At 46.0% G+C, this 17229-nt stretch overlaps 2 long non-coding RNA genes across 2 annotated transcripts in view; one reads left to right on the top strand and one right to left on the bottom strand.

Moving 5' to 3' along the window:
• LOC120102372 (uncharacterized) overlaps positions 1 to 14219 on the top strand; it is a 50629-nt gene extending 36410 nt beyond the window's left edge. The window contains exons 3-6 of the long non-coding RNA XR_015686128.1: positions 10008 to 10252; positions 12614 to 13315; positions 13388 to 13560; positions 13611 to 14219. This is a non-coding gene — a long non-coding RNA (uncharacterized LOC120102372). The remainder of the gene's footprint in view (positions 1 to 10007; positions 10253 to 12613; positions 13316 to 13387; positions 13561 to 13610) is intronic.
• LOC134486836 (uncharacterized) lies at positions 2081 to 8724 on the bottom strand. The gene is made up of 2 exons (XR_015686129.1): positions 8465 to 8724; positions 2081 to 2311 (listed from the first exon to the last, which is right to left on the bottom strand). It is a non-coding gene; the product is annotated as an uncharacterized LOC134486836 (long non-coding RNA).
• Positions 14220 to 17229: the final 3010 nt, after the last annotated feature.

Raw genomic sequence — 17229 nt, 5'->3', positions numbered from 1 at the left:
TGGATATGGGGAACCCTTACTTATGACCCGCAGAAAGCCTGGACATCTGTGCTTGTCGATCAGGTTAAAGTTGTTCAGTATTTATTTCAAAGGTGTGGTTTTTAAAATTTTTTATTTTTTATTTTACTGCTTTCCCCATCTGTTTTAGTCATCACTGAGATACGAATTTAGAAAAAATAAGTCAAAGTGTCACCGGAAGGTGGTGGCACGCGTCTTTAATTCCAGCACTCTGGTGGCAGAGGCAGATGGATCTCTGAGTTTGAGGCCAGCCTGGTCTACAGAGGGAGTTCCAGGGCAGCCAGGGCTACACAGAGAAACCCTGTCTTGATAAAAACCAAACCCAAACTAAGTGTCAGTTCATCTGTTTCATCTGAAGCGTGCCAGTGCTTCCTCACATGTGGGGAGCGTCGGTCTGAGCTGAGGACCATGTCATTCTGACATTGTGAAGAGATGCTCTACCATGGCGGGGTCTCTTAGCTCAAACCTCTCTTGCATGTTTCCTACGCAGCATTTTTCCATTCCCCATTGCTGGGTGTCAGCCTTGTACACCTCTTGTCAGACCTTAGCTTTTCATCTTTTTCTGTCTTTTAACTCACACTATGTGTCTCATGCTCATGTCCTGCCTTCTGTCTTGCCTTCTGTCCTTCCAAGCTCCTGACATTTACTTTGTTACTTTGGGGGTCTGTTAAGTTGAAGCCTGTTGTCTTGCTATTTGTCTTCTCCTTGCCTCATTTTTCTCTTGGGGTGTGTGTGTGTGTGTGTGTGTGTGTGTGTGTGTGTGTGTGTTACTTGCTTAATCAGTTAGCTTTATTTCCCTTATCTTAATGCCACAATGTGGTCCTCCAGTGATTACTGACGTTTATAGTGTAGTTGGGCATCTGTGTCAATGGGTTTGATGCCTACAGATTGGACCAACTGCAGTCAGAAAATATTTGAAAACTAATCACATTTCTATGGAAAGGGTACAGCCCTTGAGATTCACCAAAGAAGAATACATTCAAACGACCATGTTGCAATTGCACCATGTAGCAAGAATGGGTGTGGTCTCCGGGTTATTTCAAAGTTAGTATAGCACAGGTGTATAGTGTATATTTGAACAAAGTCGTTTTTAAAACTTGACTTTGCTAGCTTATGCTTCGAAGGATCATAATCTGCATCAAGATAACACGTCTGTCTTGGGACGTGTTTCCTCGCTGCTGACACATGGTGCCTGGGCCCTGATGGAGCTCTCCTGACACACTTTCTCCTGCTGCTTTGCACTCTGCAGGGAAGAGGCAGTAAGGGTGGTGCTGTAGGTGGCTCCCCTTTTAGGATACCAGCTCTACTTCTCAAGGTCTCTATCCTGGTGTTTTCTATCCTGTAATCCTTTTATTGGGATGCACTGGGACAGCATCATATTTAGTTCTGTTCTGCTGTATGACACGGAACCAAAGGCATCCCATGTCATACAACTTTATTTGTTTTTTTAAATGTTAAATCTATTTCCTCTCCTAATTGATTTTTTAAAATCATTTTTGCCCTGATTTTTACTTCTATATTTATTTTTACATTTAATTTTTTTGTGTGTATGCAGGTGTGCACACACATATGTGTGCGTGTGTATGGTGGCCAGGAGTCACCTCAGGTATCATTCCTTAGGGGCCACCCACCCTGTTTCATGGGACAGTGTCTCTTCTTGGTCTGTACCTTGCCTAGTAGGGTAGGTTGGCTGGCTGTGACGCTCAGTAGTGGCCTGTCTTTGCCTTCCCAGTACTGGAATTACAAGTGCATATTGCCAAACTTGATGGTTAAAATACATATTCTGGCGATAAAACCCGGGTTCTCATGCTTGTGGGGCCAGCACTTTAGAGACTGGGGTGTCTGTCTCTGAAGCCCAATTTCCCCCAGCCATTCTTATCACTTTCTTAGATGAGCTAAGTCCTCCACAGTTAGCCACCCGCTTGGCTTTGTGCATGCTCTGGGCATTTTCTTCCTTCTGTCCCCTTCCCCAAGGCATTCTATACTTCCTCCCCATCTCTCTCCTTCCTCTGTTTAAAGCTTTATATGATACTGGACAGAGTGATTGAAAGACATTTGTCTTGGGGCAGTATCAGTTCTGCTTGAGTTTAATAACCAAGATGATGTAGATGGAGTTTTCGTGACCTCTTCTTACATGGTGTTCATCACCTCTGTAGGACAGAGTTGCCTTAGGCTCTTGGCTTAGAGTCCAAGAGCAGAGGGAGTGACACTGACACTGGAATTCAGTTTCCTGTAGGATCCCATCAAGTCCATGAGAAGATACGAGGTACAAGCTGCTCCACTAGGTACCTGTCTGAACAAATAAATACAAAGTTACCGTCCGTCTGCAGACCTTGGGCTGAAGGTATCAGAACTGACCAAGGTGGGGCAATGCCTTGTTTTGTCAACTGTTTTGTACTTGGGCCACTTATGCTCTTTTGTGTGACCTTAGAATAACGACAGTTATTACAAATTACATATTTGTGGTTACTACCAAATTCCCAGAGGGGTGACTTTAAGGCCCCAGACAGATATCTATGCTTCCAGGAGCAGACTGGGGAGAAAGGTCCCCAAGCAGTGCTGTCATTGATGAAACATATCTGGGCAGACATCTAGTACAAAGTTTTCCTTTCCCAAACATTTCCTGTCCTGCTGTGGGGGAGTAGATCCCATGAGATGCATTAAATACATGCTATGCTGGGAGGCCCAGGACTCTTAGTGGCCCTGCGAGGCAGAAAGTGATCTGGGGGTTACTGGGTTCCCAATCACTCTTGTTCCCTAGACACTGTGACATTTTACGAGGAGTTCACACTCATACATGTCAGAGCTAAATGGTGACAGGCTGATGTGGTGTCATTTGCTAATGTCTGAGGCTCTTTATTACTCTAGATATGCACATGTGAGAGACAGTTGGGGCTCTCAGCTGCCTGCTCTGCCTGGCATTTAACATACTGGATGGTGGACAGAAAGCTCCTTCCTTTCATTAGCTGCCTTCTGAGTAGGCTTAGCCTCTACCCTATGTCTCGGATTGCTTCTTGGACATTGATTGAACTTCTGTTCTTTATATTCTCTTGCTACTGCTTAATCTGGGCCACAGGCTTGTGTTTTTGAAGACAAAATGTATCAAGAGAGAATGACTCATAAATTGCTTACATGAAAGCAAACAAGAGATGCTAGATTTGCATCGTGGAAATTAAGTTCAAATTGACTGTGGGAGCCTCAGTCAGAATTAACATGAAACAAGACCTCTTCTGGATTGAGTGGACTCTAGTACGTGGGATGCTGTTGAGCTCCCAGGTCTTCCAAGCATAGTCACCCACCATGCCTCTGGCCATGGCTGACTGATTCTCAGGAGGTAAAGCTCAGGATGTCAAGGCTCAGGATGTGATCCATGCTCAGGATGTTGAGGCCCCTTTCTTAAGACTGTTAGCTCTGGGACTTCCAACGTAGACGTTCTATGTTCTTAGGGGTGTGTCTTTGAAGGGGATTGTGGGATTTTAAACCATTCTCTTTCCCCTATTTCTCCTTCCCTGTGAGGTGAACAGCTTGTCTGCACGCAACTCCATCTGTGGTATTCTGCTTGATCACAGGCTGGAAGGCAATGGAGCCAACAGACCACAGAATAAAACTTCCAAAATTGTGAGCTAAAGCAGACCTTTCATTTTTCAAACCTAATCATCTCAGGTATGCACACACACACACACACACACACACACACACACACACACTCTACAATAGTGAAAATCTAGTCAATACAAAGACTGATCTTGTTGCCATGGGAAGTAAACAAAATAAGGAACTTTAGTTTTTCTCAAGCAGTTTAAACTAAATAATACTGATTCACTTGTTAAGTGTTGGATGTATTCTTTAACGTACTTAATGACAATTTATCTTGTCAATAAAACTTTATTGAGAACAGTTTCTCAGTAGGTTATACTTCAGAGGAGAGAAAGATAGAAACAAAATGTAGTTCAGGGGTAGAAGTCAATCCTGAAGAACATGTCAGATACATTGATGATTTGAGGAAAGATTTTGGGGCATGATCCTGAGGGAAATTGAGCTGAATATAAACACAGTGAAGGGAAGAGGCCAGAGAGTCTTTCTGTCGTGCAGTGGGAGTTCTAGGCTATGGAGGTAGTACAGAGCACAGAGGCTATTGTCTTCCAAGAGACAGATGAAGTAGAAATTGGATGAGTAGATGGTTGGGAGGTAGTGAGGGAAAATGTCCCGCGCGACCTCGCCAGCAAGAAAACACGCAGGGACATACGAATCCTTGCTGCAGCTTAAACGTTTATTGAATCTTAAGGAGAGGCCCCGCGCACCGGCATGGCGCGGCTTATATACACCCTAGCGCGGCGCATCCACACCTGATTGGTCGCTTACCCATGATCTCATTAGGCACGCCCCGGAGTGGGCAAAGACCTGGCACGAAGGCACTCTTGCACATGTGCACACAGTTAACTTCCTGAAAGGAAGTCGGCTGGCGCGGCGGAGGCCAGCGCCATCTTGTAATGGCAAAAGCTATCCCAGCTTTCCACGTGGGGCGCAGTGGAAGCCAGCGCCATCTTGTGGTGGCGAATGTTATTGCGGCCCTCTACAGGAAAATAGGAATAGAGCTTGTATTCCTGATTGGGTGATCTTGGTAGATAATGACAGAGATGGAGATGTGGCCATATGTGGGAAGTTCTGTTATGTCTTCCCATACTGGATGGCTAGATCCAAGGAGAAATGTCGAGTACACGTGAACTGAGAGATCTGGGTTAAGCATGTGACTGGAGGATCACTTTCCTTTGATTTGTTTCTAGCTTGACAGAATGATTGGGGAACAGTTTTCATAGGAGATGTAATGAAGTCTCTACAGCTGGACGTGCGCACAAGAAAAATAGTGGTCGGGAGAGAAGAAACCATCTTAAGATTCACCAAAATGTAAATGAAGACCCGAGAAAAATGTGAGAGAAAGCTGAGTGTGGGAGAGAGAAGTAGACAGAAGTCTAGCAGAATGTGGGGTGGGGGAGAGGGAGAGGCTGAGGACAAGGGGGGGAGCATTTCTGTTCAGCATTGGTACAGTGTGGAGAAAGATGTTCACTGTGTCTTAATAGATGGCTTCTATCTTCTCTGAGCAGGAGAAGGTTGTCTGATGTAAATGAACTTCAGAGATTTGAGGACAGGAATTCTGGGCACCTGGCCAGCCTGATGTAGAAGGCAGGATGAGATAATCTATGTAATATGCTTTGAATGCTGCCTGGCAAGGTTAAACCCTCAATGAATGTTGCCAACTATTATAATGGTACCAAATTGTTCAACCCCGTGGAATTGTTTTTCTTGAACAGTGATTAACATCTGGGATATAAGCACAAGACAGTTGGCAGATGTAGCGGTTCTGAGGGGATTTTTGTCAAAAAGGGAGTTGGAGGAACCAGGGCACTGTGGAGATCAGCAAGCATGGTAGAAATTGTTCTGTGCAATCTTAAATGGATTAGAAATCAAACAAGCAGAGACGCAAGGAACGGCTAGATAACAAGAAAGTGCGCGGTTCTTGAGCCAGCAAATTTGATGGTGTTAAAGCATCTATGTCATAGTTAGTGACTGAGGGAAAGGAACTGAGAGGAGAAGGGAGGAGAGGGTGGGTGTCGAGAGGCTGGTTCAGGAACACAGCAGTCATCACTGATGACAGCATTCTGGAGATGCCATGGGCACAAGTGGTTAGGAGGTGACGGTCCCTGGAAATCAGCTGATCAAAGGGCTGAGAACTCATCCAGGAGGATGACAGGGCTTGGAGAAAAGGGGTGTCAGGTAGGGGTGCTGCAGGCACTAGGAGTGGTCATCAGGAATGGGTGAGACATCTTAGCATTGTCCAAGTTCTCCAGAGAAATGGAACCACCATAGGAAACACACACATGCAGACACACAGACATACGGGCACAGACAGACAAACCAACGCGCGCGCGCGTGCGCGCGCACACACACACACACGCACACCACACAACACACACACCTGCCCTCACCCTCACAGACATAGAGTCTCACTATAAGAATAGGATTCTGTGGCTATGAAGACTGAGATTCCCATGGTTTTTTGTCTGCAGAACTGGAGAACAGTACAAGAATTTGTCCTGCGTCCCAGAGCCTGAGAGCCAGGAGTGCTTAGCCGTCCTGGGCAGTTCCTGTGACAGTGAATTATAAAGCCAGGCCACACTACACCAGGAATCCTTCTGCTAATGGCCAGCTTCCTTTCTGTGTCTTTGCCAGTTGTGAGCAGAGAGGCCCCTTGTTAAGGGTCAGAGTCCATGCTATTTGGACTCTCTAGACACCATAGTTGTGAATTTAGTAGACTTCTCTGTCTTATAAAGATAACCTTGCTCTGACAATAGAAGATGGACTAAGCCACACTACCTATTTCAAATGTTCAGAGCACTGGGTGGGGCTTCGTGGACACACATAAGAGATGTAGGGAGGCCTGGTCACAGTAAGACAAGGACATACAATGAGAGTTTGGGATAATTGGGCTTGGTAGAACATTGTTAAATAGGCCACCAAATAGCAGCCATTCCTGGGATTCAGGTTGTGGACAGTCTGAAGTGGAGCTAAGACTGCTAACATCTGTCAAGAGTAGGATGGCGTTAGGAGGGAGTGGTTACATCATGGGCAAAGAAATGGTTCACTAAAAAGCAGTCATCTCTAACACACAATAGAATAAGTCCACCAGTTCATCTCACCCAGAAATCAGGCCATATCCCTGCACTCTCTGTCCTGGACAGAGTTAATACCAAAATGCTGTGGCCTTTCAGCAACCTCAGAGTTGAGTTCTCTCCCTCCTCCTTGAGGCTTCAGGCAGAACCTGATCCCCTCACTACTGCTAAGATGCGAAACTCCCTTGAATTATAGCTAGTCTTTGTCACAGCCTTCTAGTACACAGGCTAAGTCATATAATATAGAACTTACCTCCCATGAAGACAGAATCCCCCCTTCTTTGGACCTGAAGGGTCTCTCTCTCCCTCAGAGACCTTATTGCTCTGTCAATGTTGTAACTCTCCTGATCCTCAGGAACTGAGGTACATTAAAGCTTCCCCCTTTAAGGATCCCTACCCCAATATTCATGACAGCCAACTTTCCTAATGTGGCTCCCATCCGAAGGGTTATTTTGTCTCAGCTTCCTTTCCTTGAGCCCATAATGCACTTTGTCTTTAACAATGTCAGTTTTGTGGAAAACATCTCACCTATGCCACCTTTCTGGATATTCCTGGTCATTGTGACAACCTTATCGATAGGATTTATTGTCACAGAGCCAGGTCCTGGAAACCTGACTAGGGTGATGAAGCTAGGACAGGCACACAGACACATGCCAGCAGCTTGGAGGCTTCTCATATTGAATACACACCACTGCCCAAGGAGGCAGCTTCGCTGTATAGATCCAACATGGCAGAGGAGGGTGAGCTAATGGGGTCTCTGTAGTAGGGGTCTCAGAGTAGGTGGTCTCTGTAGGGGGACAGTCTCTTGTCACAGTCTTCGTGGGAGAAGAAGCTATGGTTAGTTTGTGCACACACTGGATTTCATTGGTAACATCTGTACTTAGACCAGGGGAAGGCATTGCCACGTCCATGGGTCTGAGGACTTGGGATCTTGACGTGACACGCTAATGTCACATTCACTAACAATGTCATCTGCTCCCCCACAGCTTAGCATATTTCTATGGTGAAAAAGTAGGGCTCAGTGAGGTTAAGCAATTTGCCCAGATGTCATAGAATTATTAAATCTTGGAGCCAAGATTCAAAACTAAATTTCTCAGGCTCAAAGGCACCAATGCTCCTTATATGTTTACTCAGGAAAATGTGGGGAAAAAAAGATTAAGAAACATCCATGATCATTGCCTATGCAATGCTTCAAGACAGAGCTTCAAGCTTTGCAAACAGGCTGGGAGGAAGAGAAGTAGAAATAGGTGTGTCAGGAGCAGGCTGGATCCTCGCCAGTGTCAGTTTACTGGGGGGGGGGGGGAAGTCTACTCTGGTGGTTGGGCAATGACAGACATTTCTAGTGAAGTGGGTGGGATTCGATGGGAGTCTTTGCTTCATTTAAGCTGTAAAGCACAGGGGAACAAGACAGGATTGCTCCTTTCCAGAAAGGTCTGTAAAGCCATGACAGGAGATACTGCTTCTGCATGATGTGCAGAAGAGGCAGAGTGTATCTGGGTGCCCATCAGAATATGGAGAAACTCCGCAGAGCCCATTAACACCGGGACAGCCTTGAGACCATGAGTCCTGAGTGCTAACAGACACAGGTGATTCTACTCTTGCAGCTTGGGGGAAGCACAGAGAACTTGGGCTGCCCCAAGAGCACAGCTTAGGCTGCAGAGAAAGTTGGTGCAACCAATTCAGACGAGACAAACTGACAGGAGTTACACAAACAGTTTACCCATTCAAATGTCAGAGGCGATAGCCAGGGATCTGTAAGATCAGATGTTTATTGTTACCTCAGTGGTATTATCTGTGGGTGCACGCGAAGACAAAGTGATGGGCAGGTATGTGAAGTCAGGCAGGTGACGGATGCCAGAAACTTGGAGTTGATCAGACACACTCTGTCATCCTGTAGCATGAATCTCTTCCGATCCACAGACTGACAACTCTGGCCCTTGCCCGGTTTGGTTGGTGGATGCAGCTTCAAGCAGCCTGGGTGGGGCACTGCTTTCCAGTTGTCATGCGTCCCATAGCTAGACCTCGACCTTGAGTTCATGCACTGGTCCAGTTACAGAATCACACGCCCTTCCCCTCACCCTGCTGCATCCTCTCTGAGGCCAGGAAGCCCTGCATGATGTGGGAAGGGAGTCTCAGAAGGGAGAAGAGCAAGATGAAGACAGACTTGGGCAGCAAAGACTAAGCCTGCTGGAAGTTGACCTGTTCTGCAGTGTATCAGTCATGGTCCTCTAAAGACACAGAACTGTTAGAGCGAATTTATATTAAGGGGAGTTCATTAGATTGGCTTACATGACGTGGTTCTTGTAGTCCAACAATGGCTGTCTCACACTGATAGTTCCCAGTGCTGGATGTTTTAGAAGTTCCAATTTGACGCAAAAGGCCTGGAGGATTCTGGGAGAACTGCTGGTCTTCTGTCTGCTTTGGAAGCCTGAAGAAGTTGGTTCCAACATCAGGGCAGAACCTGCCAGTGAGAGCGAGGGCAGCCGGTAAAGAGTGAAAGTTTCCTTCTTCCACGTCCTTTTATGTGGGCTGCCACCAGAAGGTGCTGCCCACGGGTAGGGCGGGTCTTCCTGCTTCAAATAATGTGATCAAGAAAGTCCCTCACAGGAGTGCCCAGCTGCTTGTGTTTAGTTGATTCTAGATCAAGTCACATTGATAACCAAGATGAGTCATCGCAGCCAGGCAGCTCCCACTCAGGCTGTATGGTTTGGCCGGACCTATTGAGTAAGGCTGGCAAGAACCCTGGGAGCAAAGGCTCCTTCAGACTTCCTCAATTTTTCATTTTATCAACACATAACCGTGAGCACTCTCAGGGTACCATGTGAAACTTTCATATCTGGTGCCAAGAAAGATAAAAAACAAAAGGGCTGATAGCATCTCTTTCCCTGTGCTTCTTTGATTTTTAAATCGCATAGGCTAGACTGGCCTGGAACTCAAAGTCGTTCTCCTGCCTCAGTCTCCCAAGTGCTGGAGTTAAGGGCATGCACTGCCATGGCCAGAAGCACTCCTGTCTGAAACGTTTACTCTTTGTTCATACTGGGAAACTTTAAAATCCTCCGTTGGTTCTTTATTCTGTAGTGAGGTGTAAGTCACAATCCCCTGCTGCTCTCTGTGGCATTAGAGAATGCTCGGACTTACTCCTCAAATCTAACTGTAGTTTGGTTTCTGTTACCCAGCTTCCCCCTCCCCCCGCCCCCACTCCCTCACGCCCCACCCCCATTCCAACCTCGGCTGGCTACTCCTCTGCTTTCTGTTTCTATGAGATTGACTTTTTGGTTTTCCTGTATAACCCAGCTTACCTTGAGTTATTGTGCTAAACAGCAGGGCCAAAACAACGTGTGGAGGAGACGGTTTACTCCATCTTACAGACGACAGCCTACCGTGAAGAGAACTCGAGGCAGGAACTGAAGCAGAGGCCATGGCGTAATGCTGCTTCCTGGCTTGCTCCCCATTTGCTTTCTTATAAAACTGAAGACCACCTGCCCAGGGATGGCACCCCCTACAGTGGCCCAAGCCTTCCCACATTAATCTTCAATCAAGGAAATGTCCCAGAGATTTGTCTGTAGGTAAGTAAAGCCCTTAACATGGTTCCCTCTTCCCAAATGACTCTAGTTTGTGCTAGGTTGAGAAAACAAACCGACCAAGCAGGCATGACATACGAGGACCTTATGCATCTGTCTTTCTGTCCCTGACTTAATCACTTGACACAATGCCCTCCAGTTCCATCCTTGTTACCCTAATGACAAGATTTCGTTCTTTGGTTGAATGGCAGACACCCCATTCTACATTTTCTTCATTCATTGGTCAGCAGAGGCCTCTTTGATTCTACAGCTTGTCGGCGTGAAGAGTGCTGCCTCTCTAAAGGGCCATGCGCAGTTTATTCAAGGGGCTGATAAGGTGGTGCATCCTGGAGGTCTGTACTGACTGGGAAAGGGAGGCTTCAGGTTCAGGGAGACAAAAAGGTGAGCGGGGCTGAGAGTTCAAGAAGGGTCTTGTTCTGCACAGCAGTCACTTGTTAGTATGCAGGGCTACTGGGATGGAGGACGGTGGATTGCTGGAGTTGCCTGGGTGCGCCAAATGTACCCAGACTCACTTGGGTTTTTAAGGCCTGGAGTAAAGAGAAGAACATCAACTATTCCATGGATCAGGTTAATGCCTGCTACACGCTAGAATGGGAATGTTTCAAATACTTTAGATCAAATATAAATTGTTCCTGATGATTTTAGTGGTTTCTGTGTGCTCTTTTAATGTGGCTATGAGAAAATTTGAAATTACACATGTGGTGTGTATCACACTTCTACTGGGCTACGTGAGTCTGCTATTCTTAAATTTCTAGAACTAAGATAAGAGAACACAAACTCCCCCATCCCCCAACATTCTAGATACTTGAACACTAACTTTGCAGGGCTTGTCTCTTGCAATTCTAATACATTATAACAGATGCATGCCCTAGCCTTTGGCAGTATTTTGTTTTATTTTGAGACAAGGCTTCTCTTTGTATAGCTTGGCTGTCCTGGAGAGATCTGCCTGCCTCTGCCTCCCAAGTGCTGGGACTATAGCCATACGCCGCTACAGCCCAGGACTCTTGGGCATTTTTGGTTAATGACCACACCCATTTTCTCCCTGTATTCTCACCCTCTATTCTTGGCCTCTCCTCAAATCCATTTTCCCACTTTTACAATGCCCTCATAGACTTGGGTGTGCCAGATGTGCCTGGAGAAACAAACACGTAGCTATATTGTGGCAATAAGAAATTGCCTTTCCCAGACATTGGGCGTTAACACGATGGAGCTGTTCTGTGTCTCAGCCCCAGTGCTGGGCTTGGCAGACTGGCTGGTCCTTGATAGAATAAGACATAACTCAGTGGTCTTTCCAGTGCACAAACAAGGGCGGCAGCATTGTTTGAACTATCATCACAGATCAGGAATAACTTTCTCAAGAGACTCCATTGCCACTTGATTTAGTATTTCCTGGCACCTTGCCTATCACAGAATGAAGCCACAATTGCTTCCTATACAAAATCTTATCTGTACAACATCTTGCCAGAAACCTATAGAAGGCTGAGCAGCTTGTGGGCCTTGATAATTTATGACTGGACTACGTATTGAGAATAAAGTTGACAATGGGCCCTATTGTTAAATTGGACTATATATTCAACAGAACAATTTCCAAATGCAAATGGAGTTTATATAGCATTTGTATAGCATTTGTTCCAAAGACAGGAGACAAATGGGCTCTTTAGTTGGAAGAGGAAAATTCAGGAAAATATTTTTACTGTGACATATAAGAGATAATGCTCAATGACTTTACTGCTGAAAAAGAAGTGTGGGTTGGGGTTTGGGAGGGGTGACAAGAGCAGAAAGATACCAGGCCTTCCTTTAAGTTACCCTCATGGAGTGTATAATGTATAAGTAAAGGCTGTTCTTGGAAAGTATGGGGAGTCAAACTTTGAAGATCCTCTGGTTTTGCAGGAAAAACTTAGTAAATGAACTTTCTGCCCTTCACAGTCTCATAGTTGTGCTGTCGCCCTGCTGACCCTTGTCACAGCTTTGAGGCCAGGTCAGGAACAGCCATGATCCTAAGCCATGGCTACACAAAGAGCAAAAACACTTTCAGAGCCATGAAAAGAAGTCAGGGCAGCCCAGCAGTGCACCCCACATGCCACTCAGAGCTAGGCTGCCTGCATTTTAGCATCTCCCTCTTCTCAGGAGACCTCTGAAATAGAACCCTCTTTTTCTCCCCTGCCCTGGCTCTGGAGCAGAATGGCATGGCAATGAGTACACAGAGGGTCATCAGGTATAGGAGGACTCATGGTTCAAGGACAATCAATAGTCAAAACAAACATCTCCTTAAGAACTGAGTTTCTGCAGGACACCAGAAATCTGGAGAATGCTTCTGATGTTTGTTTCCGGTCTGTCTCAAAACAGAGCTTGGCTTCCGTGAAACTTGAGCAGAGTCAACCAAGCAGTCTAGGGAAAGGAGAAGGAAATGCAAACCATCAGAAAACGGCAAAGACTCCTCCGGCACCGAGATCGATGGAGCAGGGTCAGCTTTGAGCTCCCAGAGCCCAGAGAAGCCAGAAGCCAGCCAGTGAACTGTATGAATGGCACAAATGAGATGTGTTTAACTCATGTTTATACACACGTTAGGACTTCCAAGAAGACAGCCAACAGGACAGTCACCAAATTGCCATTTAGGTTGAACTTTCTAGAGCGACAGAAAGACTTAACTTTTCTAAATAACAGAATTAATTAGATTTTTTTTAAACCTAGGCTTATATACTAAGTTGCTTTGATTTCAAGACCATTACAAAACAAAACAACAACAAAAAAGCTCAAAACCAACCAACCAACAAACAAACAAACAAACAAACCAACCAACCAAACCAAACCAAACCAAACCAAACCAACCAACCTACCAAACAAACAAAAATTCCCTAATTCAGTGAGGAGCAAAGTAGATGACATTTGGCTCCAACTTGGCCTTTGAAACAGAAAGCTGACATTGACCAGTCAGACTCTGCAGAATCAAGGTGACACTAAGGACTGTAAGTCACATGAGACCACCAGGTTAAAGGGGAAAGGCTCAAGCCAGTTAAAGGGGAGGTGCCCAGGCCAGTTAAAGGGGAGGTGCCCAGGCCAGTTAAAGGGGAGGTGCCCAGGCCAGTTAAAGGGGAGGTGCCCAGGCCAGTTAAAGGGGAGGTGCCCAGGCCCGTTAAAGGGGAGGTGCCAGGCCAGGTTAAAGGGGAGGTGTCCAGGCCAGGTTAAAGGGGAGGTGCCCAGGCCAGGTTAAAGGGGAGGTGCCCAGGCCAGGTTAAAGGGGAGGTGCCCAGGCCAGGTTAAAGGGGAGGTGCCCAGGCCAGGTTAAAGGGGAGGTGCCCAGGCCAGGTTAAAGGGGAGGTGCCCAGGCCAGGTTAAAGGGGAGGTACTCAGGCAATCCTGGGTTATGTTATTCTACAGAAGCCGCTGTTCAAAATGAAGATGGGTCTCACGCCTGCACCTGTGCAGGCATCCTTTGGCTGTATTGCAGCAGTCAGTAGACTTTTGTATACATAAGCTCAAAGCTCTCTATCCTACATGAGTGCCTGAAAAAAAAATCTTGAGTTAGATAAGCCAATTTGATGAAAGAGTCTAAGGAAAACAAACAACTCCTTTCCGCCAAAGGAAACAAAACCTCGTGAAACAAAATTAATTCTCAATATTATATTAAAACGTAATAAAGTGGCTACATTTTTGAAAGTGATCCCATGCTTAAAAATCATCAACTTAATAATAACTGTACATCAAATATCACCACTAGCAAAAACTGAGAATTGAATGGCCAGAAGACCAGACAGCACAGAATATTCTTTATAGTTTAGAGAAAACAGTCAATTGACATCGCTTTATTTTGATAATAAAAATTAGATGAAATTGATTTGAATGCATATCGATTAAGCATCATTAGTAAAAGAATAAAAAAGTAGATATGATTTTCAAAATCACAAAGGAAAAGTCAGGTTGAAAAAATAGCCGGCATATGAAAAGATCTATTAAAAAGAAAAATAAGACAGCAGAAATAAAACCAAGTATATGAATCCTGTTAAGAAAATGATTACGATGAATTTTCATCTTGAATCAGATTTTATATTAGGTTAAAAAAATCTAAATATTGTATTAGTGTGCCTAGTCAATACAAAAATTATTAACATAAGGCAATAGGAAAAGATATAGTGGGTGAATTCCAACACTAGGAGAGCAATGGCAGGACCCTGAGCAGGGAACAAAACGGGACTCATTGTTGACAGAGTCAAATAGTAACCATGTTCATTTATTTAGCTAAACAAAAAGATGTCCAATGAAATTGTAACAACTTTGCATTCTCCAATGGTATGTATGAAGTATCCAGTGTAGTTAACCAGAGGTTTAGAGAACATGGGAGAGGACTGCTACTGCAGGCGAGGGTGACGGATCAGGTGAACAGAAACAGTGGGCTCACACAGCATCCTCTATAGCCCTGATGGGGAAAGCACAGTCTCCCAACACTCTCGGAGCCATGTCCTCAGGCTATCTCAAATTCCCCAAGTAGTGAGCCCACTCCCGTCATGCCCAGCTTTAGCTAGCACAGATCAGCCAGTGCTGTTTGAAGGTCCTAGGGTAAGGGCTATTGTCAGAGTCTGTGAGGAGTATGTCTCATGAGATTAGCAAGGCCCTGAGCATGCATTCAAAGGAGGAGCAGAGAAGCGGGGGCCTAGTCATGAGTGTAACTCAACCCCTAGACACTGGTTCTTCTGCAGTCTTCCCCAGCACTGATGCAACCAAAATGGAGTAGTGTCGCCAGTAAGTAGTCTCCATTTTGAGCAGAGCATTGATTTCCGTAGATTCTCACTCCCCCTTGTGTTTCAGGCGTGTGAATGTGTTTCTGAATGCTGCAGCTGTGGGAGGAGGGTACCACCTCCAAGGCCCATGTTTAGATGGAGGGGTCTTCATTGTAAGTCTCAAACAGCCCCGCACACACACCCTTGTAATCTAGGGTGCTGGTGCACAGTGATGAGACCTTTGCAAATTCAATTCTCACAGCACAAATGAGCTCAAGGGAACTTAAACACTCAACACCCAGAGTGTCGTAAATTAGATTTAGCTTTTTCTGGCGTGCATTTTTTTTCCTTTTGGCGCACGATATCGGGTGCATATCTAGGAGATAAAAATCGACTTGGCTTAGCGGCAAGCCGAGAATATGATAACAAGACTTGAGAAGTGAGGTGTACTCGAAACATGTCCTGCATGACCTGGTACCCGGCTTTTTTTTCCATACATGGGTAATTTGAAGATAGCTCACTCCTCAAGCTGCCCACGCAGCATCTTGACAATTACTGGGACTGTGTCTTGAGGGCGCTGGCCTGTCCTCATCTAGTTAGTTGAATCTGACCAGGAAGAATGAGGACCAAAGGTGCCTGCAGTTGTCTGAGCCCCACTTATCACCTGCTGTGAGCGAGTTAGCTCACTCCCTACCCTGCCTCTCCTCTGGAGAGGTATGTATGGATTTACATGTGCACACACACACGATCTCATTGTTGGCTCCTTTTGATTTAAATCCTCGTCGGCTATTTGCAACTGTATGATTTCATTCCACACAGCAGTGAAATTTTTTTCTCCAAATATGGACTCACTGGGTGGTAAGGAATAAAGTGGCCTGGGCAGAGGAAATGCGGCCTCCTCCCCGGGTTATTCCAGGGGACGGAAGCCTGGAAGGAAGCAAGTCTTGCTATTTCAGGAAAGCTGATGGACGCTGCAGCCCAGGCTGGGCTGCAGGGTTGGGGCTGGGCGGCAGCTGCGCTCAATCTCGACTTCAATAGAAGGGAGCTGCCAGGTTTACATTGTTTAAACACTTAACTAAATTAGCTATGAAAAGAAGGATGGGAGGAGCCCGGGTTTGTGAAGGAATTCAAGCCTTTTTTTCTGGCTTCACACATTTAACCACACACACACAGAATGGGATCGCTGGTGGCTAGAATAGCTAATAAATATGGGCTCTGGGTTCAGGGAGAGATGCTGCCTGAAAGGAATAAGGCAGAAAGTAAAAGAGGAGGACACCCAATGCCCTGGCCTGGCCTGTTTGTGTGTGTGTGTGTGCACACGCATACTCATATATACCACCCATACCCACACACACTCACATATACACCACTCATACCCACACACACTCACATATACACCACTCATACCCACACACCACCCATACACACACACACCATCCATATACACCACACCCACACCCACACACACACACACACACACACACTTACATATACACACCCCCTTCACATACACCACACACACAAGAAGGGGCGGGGTTTCTCAAGAGTTTTCCAGATGTAACTTGTAAGATGTGGTGTAGCGGAATTTTCCCCTAATTAATTAAATAATAAAGACCACAAGAAGCCAATAACTGGGCGAGGAGGAGGTGGTCCTTCCGGGTCTGAGAGAGGAAGAGGGAAGGCAGGAGGAGGGCACTTCCTTTTGGACGGAGAGGCAGGGGCAAAGTGGCCAAGTTGTAGGCTGGGGACTGGTAGATCTGGTGGCAGAATCCACAAGGATCCGCCACGGGAAAACGCCTACCATAGAATAGTTGATATGTTTAAGATGATAGATTCCGCGCCCGGTGATTGTGTTATCTGTTGAGTCTAAACCAAGATTGTCTGGTGTTTCCCATTCTGCGGCAACTCAGGTGGGCAAAGGGAAAGAACATAGCGGAGGCAGATTTTGGCCAGGCTTTGGGAAGGGAAGATTGGGCAATGGATTGAACTCTAGGGGAAAGGAGCAGGCTGGCAGAGTACACTCACAGCTGCCCATGGGGGCCCAGAGGGCGATTTCAGAGCTCTGGAGAGGCCTTGGCTAGGGGAAACGTGATCTCGGGCTATGTGCAGGGCTGGGGACAAACCGAGACCACCGCGGGCCGGTACCAAGCCGGTGATAGTGTGGATTGTTTTTTAATTATTACATGCAACAACATGGTGTGCACCTTATAGCAAGCTGTAAAAACAATAATAACAAATATGCCTGCT

This window comes from Rattus norvegicus, chromosome 4 (genome assembly GCF_021556685.1).
Source record: "Rattus norvegicus strain SHRSP/BbbUtx chromosome 4, alternate assembly SHRSP_T2T, whole genome shotgun sequence".
Taxonomy (NCBI): Eukaryota; Metazoa; Chordata; class Mammalia; order Rodentia; family Muridae; genus Rattus; species Rattus norvegicus.
Note: the sequence above shows the minus strand (reverse complement) of the source record. Positions and strands in the feature narration are given on the sequence as shown.